The 7786-nt window shown below is 38.7% G+C and overlaps 1 protein-coding gene across 2 annotated transcripts in view; it reads right to left on the bottom strand.

Moving 5' to 3' along the window:
- LOC131985058 (zinc fingers and homeoboxes protein 2-like) overlaps positions 1-6450 on the bottom strand; it is a 189829-nt gene extending 183379 nt beyond the window's left edge. Inside the window, exons 1-2 of one of the 2 annotated variants that reach the window (XM_059350088.1) lie at positions 5933-6450; positions 5670-5833 (exon numbers count right to left, since the gene is read on the bottom strand). The gene's annotated coding sequence lies outside the window, so the exon portion shown is untranslated. The remainder of the gene's footprint in view (positions 1-5669; positions 5834-5932) is intronic. The other variant, XM_059350087.1, reaches the window with a different exon arrangement.
- Positions 6451-7786: the final 1336 nt, after the last annotated feature.

The raw sequence follows: 7786 nt of genomic DNA, 5'->3' as shown, positions 1-7786 counted from the left end.
TTTTGGTAATTTTGTGTATTTTTGGGGTCATTTAGTCTTTTTTAGTAATTTTGCGTCTTTTTTTTGGTAATTTTGTGTCTTTTGGAGGTCATTTTGTGTCTTTTTAAAAATAATTTAGTGTGTACAGTCATATCCCGTGGCTATTCCATGGATATTTGTTCCTCTTGGTTTGTTCCAAGTCACGTGACTTTCAAGGTCCCGGCGGTCAGAACAAAAAACATGGCGGACAGTTCTCTCATTTTTTGTGAAAAATCAATATTTTGACTTAGTTTCTGCATAAAAATGGATTTTGATCACATTTCTAGTGAGAAATATATGTTTTATTTTCTAAATATTCACTCAGTGAATGTACATAATCACTTTGTATGTTGGAATAGCCACGGGATATGACTGGCATTAACTTGCATTGTAGCGAAATCCGTGTCAGTTTCACGGAAATTTTAGTGATTCCGTGGCTATTCCACGGATTCCTGTGAGACCAGGTTGGCGGGGTCGGAGGTCAATCTAGGGCTGAACTAAATTCTGCTCAATATTAATTTAATCTCTTTATAAAATACAGTAAATTATCTGGTTTTGAGCTGCTACTGATAGGAATACATGTTATGATAAGACTGTTAATGTGGAGTAAATCAAATATAGCAGTTAAAAGTAGTAAATACTCCAATCACTATATCACTTTAACATTTATTTTAAACACAACTGTAAATGACCTTTAGCAAGGTTCCTATTGTTGTTTATTTATTATATAGCTTGTTTTTCATGTTTGTACATTTTCAAGGTGTTTTACAACATTGTGATGCTTTTATTTTGAAAAGGTGTCGTCCAGTGTGAAACGGGTGCTTTAATTTTGAAAGGTAGAGAGAGGAAATAACAGGTGGAACGGTTAAATGAAAAAACAACCGGTAAATAATAATGAGTGTGTCATAACTCATATAAAGTTGACATAAAGTATGAAAAGGCTTCTATAGTGGCGGCGGACAGGAAACAAGCTTTGTTAAAGTTTATCTTCTTCTTTTATATATATTAGCGGTTATATTTATTGTCTTAACTATAGTAAAATTCCTTGTTAGCTCAAGTGCTAATGCTAAGGAGGGGCCAGTGTTTAATCAGAGGGGGACATTAAAACTTACCAACAATTACAATTATTTTTGTATGAAAATGACATTTCTCATTTTTGTGCACAATTACTATTTATTATTATTATTTATTTTGAAAGTGCAGTACAGTGAGAATAATCTTTTTTATATATACACAAGCTTTTATTGCAAAATTAAACTATTAAACAATGTACACATTCTGGGTTCCTTTTGTGTACAATGAGATATTGTTTGAACAAAAAATAGGTTAGAATTGTTCCATCGTTCATTATAAATTGATCATTTTATTATTAATTTGACACAGGGGCCACAGCAGGGGCCAAGGGCTTCTTATCAGGGGCAGTGGCCCCTGGAGGCCCCTCTGTAGAACCACCACTGTGTATTTGCCACCATATACTAGGGTTGTCACCATACTAAAATTATCAACTCAATACCGATACTCATGACAATATTCGATACTCGATACCATTTTTGATACCACAAGGATGAAAACAAAGACCCCAAAATTTAACAGAAATATTTTTATTAACAAGAAAAATGCAACATGTAAAAATGAACAGAACCACAGGTTAAATATTTATAATAAATGAATCTGCAACTATGATAACAAGCTTCAGATACTCGATACTTTTGAAAATGAGTATTGTATCTGGATACAACGTGTTAGTATCGATACTTTTCTGAGTATCGATACTTTAGACACCCGACCACGTCACTGCAGAAAAAGGCCTGAACCGGCTTGTGAGGCTCACGTAATTATTCATGATTTTATGTAACAAGATTTGGGTACAAAATTAGGTCGAGGAAGGAACTGGATGAACTTGGGAAGGAGGGAAAAGTTTGTTACTCCTATTTTATATAGTATACATACCAGTAGATTTATATACATTTATGTTATTTCTAGGGTTGTCAAAAGTATCGATACTAAAACATATCCGGATACTCAATTTCAAAAGTATCGATAGTTTATTGTTAGGTGTGTAAAGCATAGCAAAGGAAGGAACACTTATTATTTTTATTTTTTATCAAGCTTTCCTAATATTGTGCACAGCATACAACCTCAAAATATTGTTCTAATTCTTATTGTTTATTGTATTTATTTATTTATTGCACTACCTCAGACCTGAAGCTTGTTATCATAGCTGCAGTTTCTTTTTGCACAACTGTTTTTTATTATAAATATTTAACCTGTGGTGGTCTGTTCATTTTTACATGTTGCATTTTTCTTGTTAATAAAAATATTTCTGTTAAATTTAAGAGGTCTTTGTTTTTATCCTTGTGGTATCGAAAATGGTATCGAGTTGAGAATTTTAGTCTTGTGACAACCCTAGTTATTTCTAATTTTGTCATTTGTCTGAACAGTATTTTGAATATAGAAAAATATATATTTTTTTAAATTGTAAAAATATCAACAGTAGCATTATGTTGTCTGTATTCTGTACTGGAAAATTCTGAAAATTAAATTATTTCTAGTTATGATCCGGACTGGAGTCGGTTAAAAGAGTTACCTTAGCAAAAATATTATTATTATTATTGATATATAGTCATTTTATAGCAGTTTTTGAAGGAGACAATTTTGTCCTCTGTGGTAAGAATCAAACACACATTTTATTGTGCATAATGTGAGTCAACACACCATATAAACCAGTTTATAACAATGTGAAAAAATAAAAATTAAACTGCTTTTTAATACAAAGCCATTTTTAAAACGCTGCCAATAGTCAATAATCCATTAAAATCCACCTACATACACACTGGTTTGCATATGAACCAGTTAAAACCAGTCTGACAATGGGGTAAGTGGCTGCCAGTTTCTCTACACACCAGTACCATAGACAGTTATCACACAGTTCACTGTACATTAGAGCTGCCGGTTTCACCACAAACCAGTTCAAACCAGTAAAAATATTAGACAGTTTCTTTACAAACCAGAACTGGACACACAGGCAGTTTGTACTGGGAACCAGTAGAAAATCAGTCTGAGATGAGGGTAAGAAACCACCAGTTTCATTAAAACCAGTACCAGTCTGTGCCTTACCTTTACCAGTTTACTGTACATAACTAGCAGCATACACCAGTTAGACACCAGTCTGTTGTTGGGGTAACTGAGCCAGTTTCCATAGATCCAGTTTAAAACCAGAATAATGTTCATACTGACACCTTAAACCAATAAAAACCAGTCTAACACACTGACAGTCCATGCCTCATATGAACCAGTTTACCATATAAAACTGGAAGCCTAAACCAGTAAAACCCAGTATAACATTAAGGTAAATGACAGCCAGTTTCCTTACAAACCAGTAGCAAACAGACTGACTCTGTTCCTTACATGTAACATCATTTAAAACCATATTAATGCACATACTGACAGCCTAAACCAGTAAACCCAGTATAACATTACAGTACATGACAGCCAGTTATATTACAAACCAGTATGATACACACTGACAGTCTGTGCCTGATATTAACCAGTTTACTGTACATACTGGCAGCATAAACCAGTAAAAAAAAAAAAGTCTGATCCAGTTTAAACAGAATAATGTACATAGTGACAGCCCACACCAGTTAAAACCAGTATATCATTAGGGTAAATGACAGGTAGATTTGGTACACACCAGTACAAACACACTGGTAGTCTGTTCCTTCCATATAATGTCATTAAAAACCAGAATACTGTATTAACTGGCAGATGAAAGGAGTAAAAAACGTTAATATTAAGATAAATACCAGTCAGTGACATTACAAACCAGTACAACACCGTCTGATCCAGTTTAAAACCAGAATAATGTACACGTAGGGAGCCTAAACCAGTACAAACCAGTATAACATCAGGGTAAATGACAGCCAGCTCCCTTATACACCAGCACCAAACATAAACCAGTTTACTGTACACAACTGGAAACCTAAACCAGTAAAAACCAGTGTAACGTTGAGGGTAAATGACTGCCAGCTTCCAGTCTGATCCAGTTTAAGAGCAGAATAATGTACAGACTGACAGAATAAACCAGTAGAAAACAGTCTAACCAGTCAAACAGACCAGTACACAGAGAGAGAGCCTTTACCTGGAATATTACATTAAATAAAACCAGAATAATGTACATGTAGGGAGCCTAAACCAGTATAAACCAGTATAACATCAGGGTAAGTGACAGCCAGCTCCCTTATACACCAGCACCACACACACTGATAGTCTGTGCCCATCATAAACCAGTTTACTGTACACAACTGGAAACCTAAACCAGTAGAAACCAGTGTACTGTTAAGGGTAAATGACGGTTTAAGAGCAGAATAATGTACAGGCTGACAGAATAAACCAGTAGAAACAGTCTAACCAGTCAAACAGACCAGTACACACACAGAGAGCCTTTACCTGGAATATTAAATTAAATTAAAGCAGAATAGTGTACATACTGGCAGCTAAACCAGTAGAAACCAGTGTAACGTTAAGGGTAAATGACTGCCAGTTTCCAGTCTGATCCAGTTTAAGAGCAGATTAATGTACAGACTGACAGAATAAACCAGTAGAAACAGTCTCACCAGTCTGACTGACTGTTACAGACCAGTACACACACACAGACAGCCTTTACCTGGAATATTAAATTAAATTAAAGCAGAATAGTGTAGATACTGGCAGCTAAACCAGTAGAGAACCAGTCTGCCATTAACTGGCACCAAGTCAACGTGTGTTCACCAAACAGGCAGCCCGTGAACGCCACTTGGTCCACATATACAACATTAAATAACACCATTAAACTAACTTCAAACACTTATTTGTCTCCATATAAACCCGATAAAGACGTTAAAGTGGTGAATAACCGCTCCGTTCAGTTAAAACGCCAACTCGCGGCAGTTTATTTCGCGGTACTGCACGAGCACCAACGGTCCGTTTCTATGGCAAAACAGCCGTTAAAAGCGGCTCCAACGGCCGCGACAGTTGGTTAAAAACACGTGGAAAGCTGTTTAAAAACCCTCAACAAGCATTAAATGAACTGGTCCGGCTGTGTGGGAACCAGTAAGGCAGCAGCGAGGCGCTGGTGTGTCTGTTGGAGCCGCTGGCTGGCGGAGGCTTCACCTCAGATGACCCGGCAGCCAGACTGGCTGTCTGTCGCCCCGTTTGAACCTCACACAGCCGGCAACAACAACACTTGGACCGGCGCTGCTACCACCCAACTGTCACCCTAGCCGCTCCTCCGGTACCGGAAAGAAAAAGCAGCGGGATTATTGTCTACTTGTGTCGGCGGAGTGAGCGCTATAAGTCGGCTGGTGGAGGAGGAGAAGAGGAGAGAGAGCAGCCAAAACAAACGCATTTCCCGACATGAAAGCACAACATCCAGCCACGTTTCTGCTGTGTGTGTGTGCGGGGGAAAGGCTAAAGCTAACAGCTTCCCCCGTCACTGACAGGGGGCTAGCTGGTTAGCTCCGGCGGCTAATACATTTATTTATTATGTGCACTTTGACCGGCGGGTGGAGGGGGGACGGTAAAAGTTGGCTACCAGAAAAAAAAAAAAGCCCGAACCGGATGACATTCACTTGTCAGACAACTATCCTCAAATATGAGCCAAGTAAAGTTACCTGGCAGCCAGGTGTCTCACTGTTCGGACCCCAGTTTGAGGTGCAGGTCTGCCGGCTGGGAGCAGGGTGATCCCCGCTCCGAGGCTCCGGAGCTCCGAGGCGGATGGAGCGGCGCTAGCAGCAGCAGCAGCCCGGACACACAGCCAGCCAGGCGGCTAGGCAGCCTGCAACCAAGCCGCTTTAATAACTTCACTTTTGCGGTCACTTTGGTCCAAATTTCTCCCCAGGAGTTAAATAAAAGAGAAGTTCCCCGTGTGTCCTACCTGTGAGGGTCTCTGGGTGCAGGGTGCGACCGCCTGGACCTGATTATTCCCAGATATCCAGAGTGGAGCGGCGCGGGGCGCATATAGCTAGCGCTGGGTACAGTAAAGACTGTAGCATAGCTAACCTAAAGACAACAGTAGAGAGCAGAAAAAAAAAACACCTCCTCGTTGCTCATAGGGGGGATCGACGACAAAAACCACATGATCTTTTACGTCAGCATATATTTGCATAGGATGCCAAATTTATGTTCGGCGTCCAGGTGACGTGAAAATGTACAGAAAAGTTTGCTGGTGCTGGAGCCGGACCAGGACCGGGACCGGGCTGCGGGCTGCTCGGCTGCGGCGGAGAGGCGCAGGCATGCTGCAGCCAGCAGCCCCCCGGAGCCCCTGCCTGCTGCAGCCCCGCTCTGCTGCTGCTCCAGGACTCCCAGCACCGGATCAACGTCCCCACAAACCTCCTATATGATCCTGGAGGGTCCCACCACACACCTGTGGTGCCTTTATATCTAGTTTATGACCACTTTATGGCACAAAAAGACACTTTTATCTGCAGGTGTCACCACGCTGCTTCTGCAACACGCACCACTGCACCTTTATTCTGATGCTTTTTTATCACTATTATTATATTTTTAAAACAATATTTCTGATTTTATAGCAAAAAAAAGAAACATTCACACACACCCATGTTGCTAAAAATGCAAATAACTAAAATAATATGCTGATATAAATGAATCCATGTGTGATAATTTCTGTATAACACCTGTTTGATCCTGCAGCTGACCCCTCACACACACACACACACACACACACACACACACACCCTGCTCGGCTCTGCAGCATCACACACCCAGCAGCTCCACATCCACAGTCATCCCCACCACCCTAAATGAGCTGTGATGGTGGAGGAGGTGCAGGGAGTGGAAGTTTAAGTTTCTCCTCCTCCGTTAAACCAGGATGGCTGTCTGCATTTCATCGTGCTCATGTATTTTTGATAAATGGGTTTGTTGTAGCTGATCAGATTCAATAAATGTAGAAACATCCTCACGGTGCTCTGGAAAAGATGACAGAGAGCGACACCTACAGGAGCAGCCGGGAGCTGCAGGCCTCTGTCTTTATTATTATAGAGATTATTGGTGATTTAAAGACGCTTTTGCAGATTTAATCACCTTTAAAATCTAATTAAGAGAGAAATAAATCATCAAGAATGCAATTCTGTCATTTATTTTGCCTTTATCAAGTCGCTTAAACATTAAAAAATATCAGATTGTGACCAAGATTTCAAATAGGGCTGCACATATTTCATCAAATATTTAACAAAATTAAATATGGAACAGTGCAAATTACAGAAGGTGTAATATCTCCAAAATATGCATTAAAAACTCTTAAAATTCTGAATTAATTATTGTGGTGCTGCAAGATGTTTTATCCTACAAAATGTCTTCTACAGACTTTTTAAAATGTATCATTTTTAAATATATTTTTCAATTAAAATGAGAATAATGATGCAGTTGTGAATCATACCTGCAGATGCAAAATAAAATAAAATATGCCAATTAAATATATTTCTTCGAATCTAGCCTTTAAAAATATGAATCTGTTTTATTCCTTAGATTAATTTTAAATAAAGCAGCATGTTTTTGCATTAATTTCCAAATATAAATGAGCTGATTTGTTTGTTTTTCTTCATCTTATCTATTTTATTTCTCATTATTTGCTGTTCTTTTAATCCATTTATTAGTTTTATTATAACATTCTCACTGTGTTTGAGCTTCAGTCTCAAATAGTTTACATTTGTGCTGTTTTATTATCAGCCTGTCTGCATTTTAATTGCTCTAAAAGTTGCTCTACAGATAA

Source organism: Centropristis striata, chromosome 14, assembly GCF_030273125.1.
Source record: "Centropristis striata isolate RG_2023a ecotype Rhode Island chromosome 14, C.striata_1.0, whole genome shotgun sequence".
In the NCBI taxonomy this organism is placed as follows: domain Eukaryota; kingdom Metazoa; phylum Chordata; class Actinopteri; order Perciformes; family Serranidae; genus Centropristis; species Centropristis striata.
The sequence above is the reverse complement of the archived record's forward strand: the minus strand, read 5'-3'. Positions and strand labels throughout refer to the sequence as shown.